At 41.4% G+C, this 16,328-nt stretch overlaps 1 protein-coding gene across 2 annotated transcripts in view; it reads right to left on the minus strand.

The window, feature by feature from the left end:
* Nucleotides 1-10,182, minus strand: part of LOC139567523 (voltage-dependent calcium channel gamma-5 subunit-like) — a 32,656-nt gene extending 22,474 nt beyond the window's left edge. Inside the window, exon 1 of one of the 2 annotated variants that reach the window (XM_071388851.1) lies at nt 9,774-10,182. The gene's annotated coding sequence lies outside the window, so the exon portion shown is untranslated. The remainder of the gene's footprint in view (nt 1-9,773) is intronic. The other variant, XM_071388852.1, reaches the window with a different exon arrangement.
* Between the last annotated feature and the right edge of the window lie 6,146 nt (nt 10,183-16,328).

Genomic DNA, 16,328 nt, shown 5'->3' on the forward strand with positions numbered 1-16,328 from the left:
ACTTTAAAAATGGGAATTGATGGAAATTATGTAAAAATGTACCACTAGCCACTTTAAGCAATGCCACTTAATACAATGTTTACATACCCTACATTACCCATCTCATATGTATATATACTGTACTCTATATCATCTACTGCATCTTGCCATCTTTATGCAATACATGTACCACTAGCCACTTTAAACTATGCCACTTAATACAATGTTTACATAGCCTACAGTACTCATCTCATATGTATATACCGTACTCTATACCATCTACTGCATCTGCCATGCCGTTCTGTACCACCACTCATTCATATATCTTTATGTACATATTCTTTATCCCTTTACACTTGTGTGTGTGTGTAAGGTAGTAGTTGTGGAATTGTTAGGTTAGATTACTTGTTGGTTATTACTGCATTGTCGGAACTAGAAGCACAAGCATTTCGCTACACTCGCATTAACATCTGCTAACCATGTGTATGTGACTAATAAAATTTGATTTGATTTGATGTGACAGTGGTAATGTAAATATCTAATCTGACCTCTGACTGTGGATGCAACACGTCATCTCTCCCACTACGGTTGACTCACTATGGTACAGCAAAGCGTGTAATGACACTGGTCTATTCTATCATTACCAATAAACTAGAGGTCGACCGATTATTATTTTTCAACGCCGATACCGATTATTGGAGGACCAAAAAAAAGCTGATAACGATTAATCGGCCGATATTTAATTTATTTGTAATAATGACAATTACAACAAAACTGAATGAACACTTATTTTAACTTAATATAATACATCAATAAAATCAATTTAGCCTCAAATAAATAATGAAACATGTTCAATTTGGTTTAAATAATGCAAAAACAAAGTGTTGGAGAAGAAAGTAACAGTGCAATATGTGCCATGTAAAAAAGCTAACGTTTAAGTAGTTTGCTCAGAACATGAGAACATATGAAAGCTGGTGGTTCCTTTTAACATGAGTCTTCAATATTCCCAGGTAAGAAGTTTTAGGTTGTAGTTATTATAGGAATTATAGGATTAATTCTCTCTATACGATTTGTATTTCATATACCTTTGACTATTGGATGTTCTTATAGGCACTTTAGTATTGCCAGTGTAACAGTATAGCTTCCATCCCTCTCCTCGCCGCTACCTGGGCTCAAACCAGGAACACATCGACAACAGCCACCCTCGAAGCAGCGTTTCCCATGCAGAGCAAGGGGAACTACTCCAAGTCTCAGAGCGAGTGACATTTGAAACGCTATTAGCGTGCACCCCGCTAACTAGCTAGCCATTTCACATCGGTTACACCAGCCTAATCTTGGGAGTTGATAGGCTTGAAGTCATAAAGTGCAATGCTTGAAGCATTGCGAAGAGCTGCTGGCAAAACGCACGAAAGTGCTGATTGAATGAATGCTTACGAGCCTGCTGGTGCCTACCATCGCTCAGTCAGACTGCTCTATCAAATCATAGACTTAATTATAACATAATAACACACAGAAATACGAGCCTTAGGTCATTAATATGGTCGAATCTGGAAACTATCATCTCGAAAACAAAACGTTTATTCTTTCAGTGAAATACAGAACCGTTCCGTATTTTATCTAACGGGTGGCATCCATAAGTCTAAATATTCCTGTTACATTGCATAACCTTCAATGTTATGTCATAATTACATAAAATTCTGGCAAATTAGTTCGCAATGAGCCAGGCGGCCCAAACTGTTGCATATACCCCGACTCTGCGTGCAATGAACGCAAGAGAAGTGACACAATTTCACCTGGGTAAATTGCCTGCTAACCTGGATTTCTTTTAGCTAAATATGCAGGTTTAAAAATATATAATTCTGTGTATTGATTTTAAGAAAGGCATTGATGTTTATGGTTAGGTACACGTTGGAGCAACGACAGCCCTGTTTCGCAAATGCGCACTGCATCGATTATATGCAACGCAGGACACACTAGATAAACTAGTAATATCATCAACCATGTGTAGTTATAACTAGTGCTTATGATTGATTGATTGTTCTTTATAAGATAAGTTTAATGCTAGCTAGCAACTTACCTTGGCTTCTTACTGCATTCGCGTAACAGGCGGGCTTCTCGTGAGGCAGGTGGTTAGAGCGTTGGACTACTTAACCGTAAGGTTGCAAGATTGAATCCCTGAGCTGACAAGGTAAAAATCTGTCGTTCTGTCCCTGAACGAGGCAGTTAACCCACCGTTCCTAGGCCGTCATTGAAAATAAGAATGTGTTCTTAACTGACTTGCCTAGTTAAATAAAGGTGTAAAAAAAAAAAAATCGGTGTCCAAAAATACCAATTTCCGATTTTTATAAAAACTTGAAATCAGCCCTAATTAATCGGTCGACCTCTACAATGAACCACTTTATAATTTATACAATTAGAAAATCAATTCCATTTAATTAGAAGTGGATGAAGGCAAAAGGTCCATAGGCCTTCTCTTCAAACCAAAAGTAAATTTGGGCCACGTAGCTCACTCAGAGGTTGAAAATTACCATTGGTCAGCTATCAGGAAGGAAAGGAGACGAGGAGGTGATTGGAACACAGCCATAGACTCAACAGTCAATCAAATGGGACTTCTTAGCACATAGGTCCAGCGGGTGTAAGCAATGAGGGGAAAGCAAATGAGGGCCATTATCAGGTAGCCAATCAGTCCCCATTCAGTACAGCTCTTACCCACACGTCCACTTAGACATTAATACCAGCCTTTCAACACCAGTGGCTTCGCTAGCGTGTGACGCACTAGCTTGCGTGTGACGCACTAGCTTGCGTGTGACGCACTAGCTTGCGTGTGACGCACTAGCTTGCGTGTGACGCACTAGCTTGCGTGTGACGCACTAGCTTGCGTGTGACGCACAAGGCCATTCATTGACAGGCTACTGTGTTTTATCATAGGGTGGTTAACGTTCGATGCTAGCATCCAGTTGTGCTCGTTCCCCCCCACACACACACACAAGGCATCATTACCAAACATCTAAAAATAGAGATCTATCAAGGCAGTTTGAACTTCAATGTATAGAAGCCCTATTTCCTGGTGTAGACAGAACTACAGTTTTCTAAATAAAAACATTTCAAATGATAGATAACCATAAAATGACAAAACGCTATGCCTCGAATAACAGGACACTGAATGACAATGCAAAATGACAGAACACTAAATCACAACACCAAATCACAATACTGACAGAGCACCAAATAACAGAATACTAAATTATACAAAACATAATGACCGAATAAATGACAGAAGATTAAATGACAGAACAGCCTGACTGTTGATCACACGTCATCAGTGCAAGATGGTTTAAAAATGTACAGACGTCATTAGTCCTTGTGCGATCAGTCAGAAATAGTCGGTCCATATTAAAGTGGCTGGGGAATAGGGTAAAAGTGTGTGATTCTCCATTCCAACTCTATGGGACTGTATTTGGACGGTGACGTTTGCAGGCTTTTCGGGGCTGGCTGTCGCAGATGGGGAGACTGGTTGCCAGAGGGGCACGACAAGTGTTTGGATGGGGAGAGAAGGGCCCAAGACATTTGGAATGAACCAGAGACAAGTGGAGGCAGGGAGAACTTTGCCATGCCTGGCTTTGCTACATAGTCACTATCTGATGCTGAAAGATGAGGACTTTTAGGATTTGAACCAATATGGACCTGCAATTCAGAAGAAATAGAGTAGAAATGTTTTAAAGCTTTCAGTTGGGGGAAAAAATAAGTTTTTTTTTATTTATTTACAGATTTGCCTGTGTACATTAATGCTGGTTAACTGGTTCTATGAAGTCTCCAAACAGCTACTTCCACAGGAAGTTATTAGCAAAGATATTCTGTTGTATATTCATGAACTCTTATTCCAGGAGAAAGCAACCAGTGCAGGGTGTTGTTGACTTTTGGGCCATATACAAGTAAAAGACTAGGAGAAATATCCAGACAGACTTATCTTTTCTACAGTGAAAATACCAGGCAGTCAGAAGTGGGAATGCAGTTTCATCTAGTTGACATCTAAGTGTCATGGTGAAATAGTTGCCGTTAGAGCAGAACAATATCCTCTACCTCAACATGAAAATGAGAAAGAAAAGATTAATATGTAATATTTTAGTTATTTCCAATTCCCTTAGATGTCATTATCCTAGTGCCAGCAACCTTATGAGGAGCCATTTGCTCTGCCCACCCAAAGGATAGCACGATTAAATGCTTATCATCAGTAGCTAGTGGTTTTTTGATTTTGGAATCATCAATTTTTTAAAACAAGTTTCCTAGATTGGTATGGATCCACTTACAAGTGTCACATCTTAGATAAAAGACAGAATCCAAACAGGGAGTCTATTTAAGCAATAAGGCCCAAGGGGGTGTGGTATATGGCCAATATACATCTAAGTGTATATTGTATATGGCCAATATACCACAGCTAAGGGCTGTTCTTTGGCACGACAACACAATTAGAGTAGTAAAAATACATTTGTCATACCCCATGGTATACGGTCTGATATACAATAGCTTTCAGCCAATCAGCATTCAGGGCTAGAACCCAGTTGATAATTTCGAATATATCATTGTTTGAGAGTGTCATTGTGTCCCATCCTCGCCACTTGAAGCACAGTCTTGGCAAAGGCTTAATACCTGTTGCCATGGTACAGTGGGGAGTACAGGGAGCTATGATGATGTCCAACTTGCCAGTTCAATGTGTGAGTCATTGGTTTCCAAGAAACTTATCGACAAATGCACATAACACACATGCTTGCATCTGCACACACACACACACACACTTTTCGTATTAGATCAAAGGATACCCACATCCAATAACCAAATTCTCTATCATGTCCATTCACACACAAAGAGATCAACAGGCCCCATTCAATCTACTATGAATACTAATTCAGTCCACATATCGTTCCAGCCCGTATGGGATTATGAATGGCGATTGATCCGAGAAAAACTGTCTATTGACCAACGTTTCTCATTAGATGTTCAAAGCTTCCAGGGCCTAAGCCGGGAGATGCAAAAAGCCTCAGTCCCTCTTTGCATTACAACAAACTACCTTTGAAGAAGATGGGCACATCCTTCCTGTGACTGGAATCCAATACACGGATGAACACCCAACAGCAACAATCTAGTGAACCGTACTTTCTGTTTAGTGTCTGGTACTTTTTATTACTATAGAAACCTAACAGTCTTATTTGATAGCACCACCAGCCATTTTGACCATGCACCTACTCTGGGTTATGTTCATAAAGCAAGCAATAGAAAATGCTTTAAAATATTCTGCAACAGAAAACTAAAATGATAGTTTCTTGTTAGACAAGTCCCAGTTCTGTTTTATTTTTCTCCAGTTGGTGCCTTATGAACGTGACCCAGTGTCCTGTGGTGTGTTTCCCGCCACTCACCACGCGAGGGCGGAGTTCATTTTAACAGCGACCAAAAGCCAATTTATGCTTGACCCGACAATGTGGTCGGAGGCTTCGTATGGAGGGTGTGACGCAATTGCGGAGCCTCCGGAGGAATACAGAGGCCAAATCAAGCTCCGTACCACATCGCCGTGCGCCTCTCAAATGTTGTAATAATGCGGATGGCTCCGTATAGCTCCGAATTGACATGATTGGTTGACGGTAGGTTGGGGCGGGAGGTTCTGTATAAACAAACTCACTTCCTTGACAACAGCTCTGCTCCGCAAAGCGCAAAAAGTATGTTTGCTCTGACTTCGGCAGAGGCCGCATCGCAGTAAATGCTGTACGGCCACAGCAGATATCAGACTGACCATGCATCTAACTGTCTCCAGTGGAATGGAACCCACTGCATCATCAGTAATGAAACTAGGTCAGTCAGTACTCTCGCTGTCCATTCAATTAGCACGCACCCAGCCTCAATTCAATCCAAAAACCAACTACCGTTTTTTAACACAACGGTCGGAAAGTCAATGATGGGAAAGGAAACAACCTGCAATGAATCAGAACTCTGTTCCCAGAACTCTCACAGCCTCATGGAAAAAGGGTGGTCACTGGTCAGGATCACATTTATGTTTAGTCTTTTGATATTGATATTTTTAGGCTAAGGCGTTATCCATTGGTTGCTTGGAGGAACCGTCCTCGTTATGATCTATGGGCTAATGTAATTTGGGATTTGTAGAGTTCAATTTACACGTCATCGACTGTGTTTGTAGATGTTGCTAAGAGGCTATACCAGCTCATTTTAATACCAAGCATTCTGAACATACCTGCTCATTTTAATACCAAGCATTCTGAACATAGCTCATTTTAATGCCAAGCATTCTGAACATACCTGCTCATTTTAATACCAAGCATTCTGAACATACCTGCTCATTTTAATACCAAGCATTCTGAACATAGCAGCTCATGCAAATTCAACACTATAAACAGCCAATTTGGCTTCTATTACACAACTGACTAGGTCCCTACCACTGAACGTGACTTTCACACTAGGACCTGGTTATAATCCAAGACAATAAAGTCTGGAGTTACTCAAACATTTGTCAGTAGTAGAACAGAAATGCATGTTAACCAAAATGTCTTTTTTTTAAAACATTATTTCTGTCACTGTCAAGGATTCGTCTGTACACTCCTTTCTGGAAAGCCACTGACCCAGTTTCCATGACGGCCGGATGTCGCTATGCTCCGTCTCCAGAGTAACGTGGCCTGTGTGTTCCACTGATGCGAGTTGGTGGTCAGTGGGGTGGCAAGCATCAGAGGACTATAGAGCCCTGGGGACAGTGGCTGGACATGGGGGACATGACATGGGGCCATGGAGCCCCAACACAGCTATGGAGGGAGTTAGCTAGCCACAATCACCCTCCATAGCCCCTGTATATAACACAAGCATAGGCACTACAGGGCTGTGCTAAATCAGTCATACTCATACGTCAAACAGTCTTCCTGACCTACAAAACACTCCGAGACTCCCGGTACTCTTCCCCAGCACCGTGCTTACAAGAGTATCTACTATACGTCACAAGAGACTATTGTTAGTAATGCTGTAATTTTGGCTATAAAAACATCCCAAAACCTGTCACTTAGCCCAAAAATAAATACCAGGCAAAGGGATGGCGTAAAGGTCATGTTATTTCACCACGGTGCTCCCGAAACAACATTCCAATGGCCCTCAATCTAAATATTTCGATTTCCACAACAACAACAAAAAAGAAAAGAGGGTTTAATTTTGAACACAAACTCAAGCCAACAGTTAAACCTCTGGAGACTCTGCAGAGGGCATCTTACCAGCCTTGAGTCTTCAGGGTTCAGAGGCAACAACGGACTGCCTCTGACTGAGTGCCTGGGGACAGTTCATGTCAGAACATGTTAGTAGGCTTGAGCAGTGCTTGCCTTGCTCCAAGCCTTTTATGCTGCTCCAAAGGCATCTCCCTGACAGATCTCAGCCAGTGTTTCTTGGCTGTGCTCGCCTCTTCGGTCACACTTTATTTGGATAGTCCCGATTTTCCATCTGTAAGTGCTCTACACATGGTCATACTATCAACAAACTATCTGTTGATAAGCAACTGCTTGCTAAGGTTACAGTAATAGTCAGGGTTAAGTTTAGAATAAGGGTTAGGGTTAAGGTTTGGGGTAGGGTAAGGGTTAAATTTAGGGTAAGGATGAGGGTTAAGGTTAGAGCTAGGGTTAGAGTTAGTAGATAGTTAGTCTGAAGATAATCTGTACAGCATCTACAGATGGACTATCCAAATAAAGTGTTTCCACCTCTTCAAACAAGGCCAGAATGTCAGCAGCCTGTCAATCAACTGATCCAAAAATAAAAGACTAACTGTGGTGATCATTTTCTCAAATAAAATCTTTCAGACACTCCACTGTTGATTATGTCAGAAATCTATATTGGATCTGTTCAAATGTATTTTCACTTACACAGCCAGTCACCCAGAGAAATGGCACATTCTCTGGCTTTGTCATGAGACCTAGTACTCTCTCTTTTAGGGCTTAACTTAGCCATGTCTCTTTGTGTGCGGCACAATACTAAGGTTCCCACATTAAGGAAGACTGAATATATCAGGAATCAAGGTAAGACCCAGATGCAGACCGTGTCGAAGTAACAATGTTTATTACAGCAACAGCGGCAAAGGAACAGGACAGCAGGCAGGCTCAGGTCTGGCAGAGGTCGGTAATCCAGAGGTGGGGCAAAGGTACAGGACGGCAGGCAGGGGCAGGTAGAGTGGTCAGGCAGGTGGGTACAGGGTCAGGACAGGCAAGGGTAAAAACCCAGGAGGATGAGAAAAGAGAGACTGGGGAAAAGCAGAAGCTGACAAAAACACTGGTGGGCTTGACAAACAAGACGAACTGGCAACAGACAGAGAACACAGGTTTATATACACAGGGGAAGATGGGCAACACCTGGAGGTGGGTGGAGACAATCACAAGGACAGGTGAAAGATCAGGATGTGACAGAATAGGCTAATGAGCCAGTCGGAAGAAGCAGAACTTACATGTAAAAGTCACGAGTCAGTGTGTTGTTATGACAGTGCCATAGGAGAGAGGAGACAGACAGAAGCATAGGCAGGCTGGCTGAGACAGTGTAATAGTGTAAAGTGAACAGACAGGAGGACAGACTGTACAAGAAGAGGCAGGCTCTGTGATATGGGACCTCCAAAAGAAAAAGAGGGAGCGTGGTATTAGCTCCCTGTCAAGCAGATGCTGACGCTGTGTCAGTGTACATTGGCTGTGAACTAGCCAGTGGTAACTGCCAGAAGGTTAAATAACATTGTTCATGACTGCCAGTCTCCAAGACTACAGGCATGTATAGGCTTGGCAGATAAACTCATTTCTCTCTTACTCTTACTTCATTATGACTTAACAGCAATTTAACGTCAGTTTTATTCAAAACGATACAGTTAGTTGGTCTTTGATTATGTAACCTTTATTTAACCAGGTAGGCTAGTTGAGAACAAGTTCTCATTTACAACTGCGACCTGGCCAAGATAAAGCAAAGCAGTTAGACACAAACAGAGTTACACATGGAATAAACATAGTCAATAACACTATTCAGTAGGGTAAAGTTAGAACGTTTTCGATCGTTTCAGGTTTGATCACAGTGATAGTGAAATATGCTATCAAACGTATTACAGCATCACAGATACCTCAAACCACCAAACAAAATCGATACTGACGCCACTTTCCACCAACGTCTGCCTGGTCCTGCTCTTCAGTAATGCACTAAACCTAAGTTAAATTACCAAGTGGGATGCGTTCAATATCGTTTCGATTTTCAAAGCAAGGGCTTGCAATTATATCTATAATAGGCTGCCAACAACGTCAATTCCAGACTTCTCTTAAAAAAAAAATGCTTACACATTAGTTCATGCTGAAAACATCGTTCCCCCACAGTCGTAAAAACTACCTATTCGTATTCCCATCGACATGGTAAAAAGTTATGTTTATGGAAGTGAAGGTTTTCCCTCCACATAAACAGCCTACACCGTTCTCATTCAGATTAAACTCAATAACTGACTAAATTAATTTGAATATTTATACAAAGGATAGTGTTTATCATTATTCGACCTTAACAGTTAAGTTTTTTTTTTTTTTTTACATTGCTAGAGCCTACATCCCAGGAATAAGCTTCTAAAACTAATGCTTCGAAAAGTTAGTTATTTTTTACAAAGCAGTGAATGAAGAAAATAGTATATCACGTGGAGACGAACAAACTAAAGAGGCGCTTCTGAACACCTATATCTCAACTGAACACATTTCGGACAGCCTACTAAAGACACTTCTAAAGGGAAGGAAATAATTGAAATAAACATTGTTTACCTTCACAAATAAGTCTCGTCGATGAAAGCGCTATTTTTCTTACAATACTGTTCCTCTCGTGTCGCTCTACACTTGTCTACAGTTGACTCGCGGAGAAGCAGTGAATGTGTCGCGCACTTAGTGCCCTACAACAGGACACAATACTCGTTGCGCACTCCACTTCAGCCTGGCGCCAGCAGTTGGGAAGCGACAGCCTTTGTGGATATGGCTAGTCTATGAAGCTTCACTGATTAAACAAAATCAAAGTTAGCTTTTGCGAAATGCAGCCCACAAATAATGTCCCTCTTTTGGATAAAACTACGGTCCAGAGACTGGCATCCATAGACTTCTCTTCATCAACGTTCTGGATTCGAGTGAGCTGAATACGACACAGCTGTTCAATCAAGCATCGACGAAGCTTCCATCATGTGACATTTAAGACAAATGCCTGTGGGTAACTTCAGCATCATAACCCATTTAATAAAAATTTATATTTTATGGATAGTATGAGCACTTTTGTTTTTTGGGTGGGTAGCCTAAGTTTTAATTATTTACGACATTATTATTAAAGATTTTGTCTGATTATGGTATGGGGTGCATAACATTTACAAAGCATTACAACTAAATGTAGCACTGCCCCACCCCCCCCCCCCAAAGAAGGGACATATGTCATTCATCCAATTATTTACGAGCATATGGCCTATCAGTGTAGTATGCATAATTAAAAGCTATCTGGAAAACGTTGATTGTCCACATATACATTGTCCATTACATCTCAGCTATTATATCGCCCCTTCCATTTCCCTCTCCACCCATGGGATATCTACTTTTCCTGGCACAATTTGTTAGGCCTATCTATGTATGTTTGTTCTGGCATCAGTGAAGCTGCGACCTGTTATTCTTCCCGTCTATCCATGTTCTTTCACAGTCAAGGCATGGCAACATTTCATCTCCATGGACAGCGCCAGAATTTGCCCCACAGGCAGGTATAAAATGTTGTTGATATAAAATGTGTCCTAATGGATTATAAAGACCTCTAACGTTTTTGAAGTAACAAATTGCCGTGGTAGCTACAACCATAGACATAGAATTGAATGGAATTCTAATTCTATAACTCAGCACCAGCAATCTTTCAAAGCCCACTCCTCTCATTAACCCCTCATTATGGACATTAAGGAACCACTATACTTCATCCCCATCGTAGCTGAACATTAAATATGAAGCAACCAGCCCTGAGGTTGCATCCCAAATATTACCCTATTCCCTATATAATGCACTAGGGCCCTGGTCAAAAGTATCGCACTATATAGGGAATATGGTGCTGTTTGGGATGCACCCTGAAAGTGTGAAGGGGAGAGAAGGTCAAGGTTGTTGTGTTCATAATTGGGTAAATAGAGAATTAGTCATGTTTTGGGTCTAGTTCTCAAACCAGTGGCTCACTAAATGAGATTACACACTCTGGGGAAGAGGAGTGGCTGTCACTACATTCTGGTAACACTAAACAGGGGTTGTGTGTGTGTGTGTGTGTGTGTGTGTGTGTGTGAGTAGAGATTTTTGGTAGAAATTAAAGTATTGGTAATAGTAATCGTAGGGATAGTTGTGGTATTAGTGTAAATAACAGTGGTGGTAGCATTCATTTTAGTAGTAATAATAGTAGCTTCTTATTTTCCATGTTTAACCTATTATTGATTATATTTTATATTACTATCCACTGTTATCATTCTATTGTTGTTATTTCGATTTCGTTTTAACTATTCTATTTTTATTGTTTTATTATTACCTTACAATTTCAAGAATATTGCATACATTGATGCTTTGGCAATATTGACACAATGTTTCTCATGTCAATCAAGGAATTTGGATTTGAGAGAGAGGGACCTTTTAACAAGTTCCCTCAACATACAATACCATTGTTTTCACAGAGCTTCCAATACTCCCATTCCAATACTCCCATTCCAGTGGGGGACTAGAGCAATGAACAGACTTCTAGGGCTCCAGACTATAGCAGCTCAGACGTTGAGCAGACATCCCTAGTGGTTACCGGTAGAGCAAAGCAGACAGTTAATTAGATTCAGATTCAAGGAAGCCGTTGACACAATGATATGGGCTGCATTCCAAAAGGAACTTTTCCCTACATAGTGGACTACTTTTGACTAGAGCCCTGGTCAAAAGTAGTGTACTGAATAGGGTGCCATTTGGGACAGGGCCATGATGGCTTAATAAGGCAGCGAGAGATCCAATGGCTCTTCATCACTAGCGTTCTAGTAATGAAATTATACCAGACTGACAGCAAAGACTCTCTTATTGAAGAGGGTTAATTTCTGTTAAGATGTAGAGTCAGATTGAGAGAGAGAGAGGGTGTGAGAGGGGGAGAGAGAGAGATTCAACTAATCTAATGACACCTCCTCTCCTTGCCCACCACCCCACCCACGCACGTACATACGCACGTACGCACGTCAGAGTGCTAAGATGTCATGGCTGGGTGTTACTTATGTTGAAACTAATAAACATTGAAGAGCACGATGTACGCTTGTACAATTTTGTGTCTTACAAAGTAAAAGTAACAGCTTTTGACCTCTTGAGGGAGAGAGAGAACGAGAGACAGAGAGCTGTATGTTTCCATAGGACTATCAGTGGGCTTTTTGCTCATTCAGGTGAAGTCATTGTAACGCCTTATGTTGTATAGTGCAGTGTATTTGGAAAGTATTCAGACCCCTTCCCTTTTTCCACATTTAGTTTTGTTACAGCATTATTCTAAAATTGATCAAATATATTTTTTCCTCATCAATCTACATACATTACCCCATAATGACAAAGCAAAAACAGGTTTTTAGAAATGTTTGAAAACGTGTTAAAAATAAATAAAAAAATATCTTATTTACATAAGTATTCAGACCCTTTGCTATGAGACTAGAAATTGAGCTCAGGTGCATATTGTTTCCTTTGATCATCCTTGAGATGTTTCTACAACTTGATTGGAGTCCACCTGTGGTAAATTCAATTGATTGGACATGATTTGGAAAGGCACACACCTGTCTATATAAGGTCCCACAGTTGACAGTGCAAGTCAGAGCAAAAACCAAGCCATGAGGTCGAAGGAATTGTCCATAGAGCTTCGAGACAGGATTATGTGGAGGCACAGATCTGGGGAAGGGTACCAAAACATTTTTGCAGAATTGAAGGTCCCCAAGAACACAGTGGCCTCCATCATTCTTAAATAGAAGAAGCTTGGAACCACCAAGACTCTTCCTAGAGCTGGCCGCTGGTCAAACTGAGCAAACGGGGGAGAAGCGCCTTGGTCAGGGAGGTGACCAAGAACCCGATGGACTCTCTGACAGAGCTCCAGAGTTCCTCTGTGGAGATGGGAGAACCTTCAATAATGACAACTATTTCTGTCAGAGGGACCATCAGTCAGGCCTTTATGGCAAAGTGGCCAGACAGAAACCATTCCTCAGTAAAAGGCACGACAGCCCACTTGGAGTTTGCCAAAAGATACCTAAAGGACTCTAAAATCATGAGAAATAAGATTATCTGGTCTGATGAAACCAAGATTGAACTATTTGGCCTAAATGCCAGTGTCACGTCTGGGGGAAACCTGGCACCATCCCTACGGTGAAGCATGGTGAGGGCAGCATCATGGTGTGGGGATGTTTTTCAGCGGCAGTGACTGGGAGACTAGTCAGGATCGAGGGAAAGATGAACGGAGCAAAGTACAATGAGATCCTTGATGAAAACCTGCTCCAGAGCGCTCCGGACCTCAGTGTGGGGCAAAGGTTCACCTTCCAACAGGACAATGACCCTAAGCACACAGCCAAGACAATGCAGGAGTGGCATCGGGACAAGTCTCTGAAAGTCCTTGAGTGGCCCAGCCAGAGCCCGGACTTGAACCCTATCAAACATCTCTGAAGAGACCTGAAAATAGCTGTGCAGCGACACTTCCCATCCAACCTGACAGAGCTTGAGAGGATCTGAGGAGAAGAATGGGAGAAACTACCCAAGTACAGGTGTGGTAAGCTTGTAGTGTCATAAATCAAGGCTGTAATTGCTGCCAAAGATGCGTCAACAAAGTACTGAGTAAAGGGTCTGAATACTTTTGTAAATGTGATATTTCCAGAATTTTTGTTTATAAATTTGCAAACATTTCTAGAAATCAGTTTTTGCTTTGTCATTATGGGGTATTGTGTGTAGATTGATGATGAATCACTTTTAGAATAAGGCTGTAATGTAACAACATTTTGAAAAAGTCAAGGGGTCTGAATACTTTCCAAATGGACTGTATATCTGCTTGTTCACAATATTTGAATTTCATCCCTTGAATTGACCGAATTGCTCCTTCCACCTCATTGATTGGCCCCTCAGGCACCGTGGAGCCTGGTTGGTTGGTAAGACGTTCCGTAGATATCCGCTCTGTAGATCCGCCAAAATGCTGCCCTTTCTGATAAGTTCTAACAGATCTGACCATTACACCATAGTCCTTCATCAACACCAGCCTGTCCTTCAATCTATCCAGCAATGGAGCTGATGATCAACCTACTCACACATCTGCATAAGGTGGGTGTATAGTACTCACATGTCTGTCTATGTCTGTCCATGCCACATCAAAGTTGACTTGTCATTATGCACAGGATATAGTGTAGCGTACACAGTACAAGAATATGCTTATCGCAAGCTCTTCCACAAATGCATGCACACAAACACAGATATGAAATTATAAGTATTAAGTACACAAACATTACAGTGAGCAATTTCATTACCTACCTACCACAAGCTTTTATAGTTCCTGTATTCTGTTTCTCTGACCTGGTTGCAAAGGTGTAATGACCTCATGAGTCCACGTGGGAGATGGAACCCTGCCCTAGATGGAACCCTATTCCCTATATACCCTGAGTGTACAAAACATTAGGAACACCTTCCTAATATTTAGTTGCACCCCTTTTGCTCTCAGAACAGCCTCGATGCGTCGCGACATGGACTCTACAAGGTGTCGAAAGCGTTCCACAGGGACGCTGGCCCATGTTGACTCCATGTCCATTGGGTGGTCTTCATACACACGGAAAACTGTTGAGGGTGAAAAAAAACAGCAGAGTTGTAGTTCTTGACACACTCAAACCGGTGCGCCTGGCACATACTACCATACTGCGTTCAAAGGCACTTAAATGTTTCACCCTCTGAATGGCGCTCATACACAATCCACGTCTCAATTGTCTCAAGGCTTAAAGATCCTTCTTTAAACCTGTCTCCTCCCTTTCATCTACACTGATTGAGGGGGATTTAACAGGTGACGTTTGTAAAGCTTTCACCTGGATTCACCTGGTCAGTCTATGTCATGGAAGGAGCAGGTGCTCCTAATGTTTGGTACACTCAGTGGGCTTTGGTCGAAAGTAGTGCACTATATATGGAATAGTGTGCCATTTGGGACAAGGCCCGGGTGTGATAGACATTAAGTACAGGTTGAACTCGGTAACTGGAACATCTGCAGGGGCCTTCCTGTGCCAACCAGCTTGTAAATGAGAAAGCCAGCAGCTGACAAAGACTTTGATTGCCACAGCGTCCACAATGAAAAATTCAGCACCTCATTTTCACGCTTCTTCTGAGAGCTTCACTTGTTAAACTTTAATGTCCGTATGCACTCACCCCTGGTCCTCACATATGATGGTAAGTCAGGCTTACTGAACCTTGGTTAAGGTTCATCACGCTTTTTCAAATGGCAAGAGACACTTAGACTTCTGTTACTGAAGCTTACTGAGATTGTGGACATAATGCCATACACCTTGGTTGCATGTGTTGATTCCCGTAAGGGATCATAAATCAGGAAGCTTCATTTTTACCAGACATTTATGAGAAATGTTATCGTGACTTTGTGTCCATATAACAATTTACAACTGGACCAACTGTTAGTGAAAGTCGTTTCCTTGTTGTATTCTGTGGTCTTGCTGTTAGTGTAGATGGGTTGACAGTCAAAGAATCAGGTAAGGTCATCTGACTTTTCCCCAGCAAGCCATCTTCTCTTCCTCACAACTAAAACCCCATGTCTGTGCCTTTTCATACTTTATTTGCTCAAATCAACATTTCCAATGGTTTCATCAATTGCAAACTTCCTGTCCCAAGTCAGCAGTAAAGGAGAGGAAACGGTGACAGCGGTATTGGGGTTCTGCAGGAGATGCATCTCTCAAAATAAGATGAGAAAAACCAATCCCATTTTGAGAACACTTGATGATTGTGAGTTGACAGAAATGTCACTATTTTAAGAGTCTGTAATAAATAATGTATAAGGCATTTATGAATCATTAGTAGTCTTGTTGCAATTTAAAGTGAGCGCTATTTGTACTTTAGAAATACTTTCAAAATGTTTGGAGTGACCAGTGTAATTTCAAAACGTACTAACTTTTACAAACGTGGGAGTAGTGACTAATAAATGGCGAGCAAACCTTTTGTAAATGCCTTCTAAATGGTTTATTACAGACCGTAGTGTTACCCAGTATATTTAAATAGAGTAATGTCATTCCCAGGAATGAACCTTTTATAATGGTGGATTTTGATGAGTTGAGTTTATATTTAAGTAAAAAAGACAACAGC

This window comes from Salvelinus alpinus, chromosome 2 (genome assembly GCF_045679555.1).
Source record: "Salvelinus alpinus chromosome 2, SLU_Salpinus.1, whole genome shotgun sequence".
NCBI classification, from domain to species: Eukaryota; Metazoa; Chordata; class Actinopteri; order Salmoniformes; family Salmonidae; genus Salvelinus; species Salvelinus alpinus.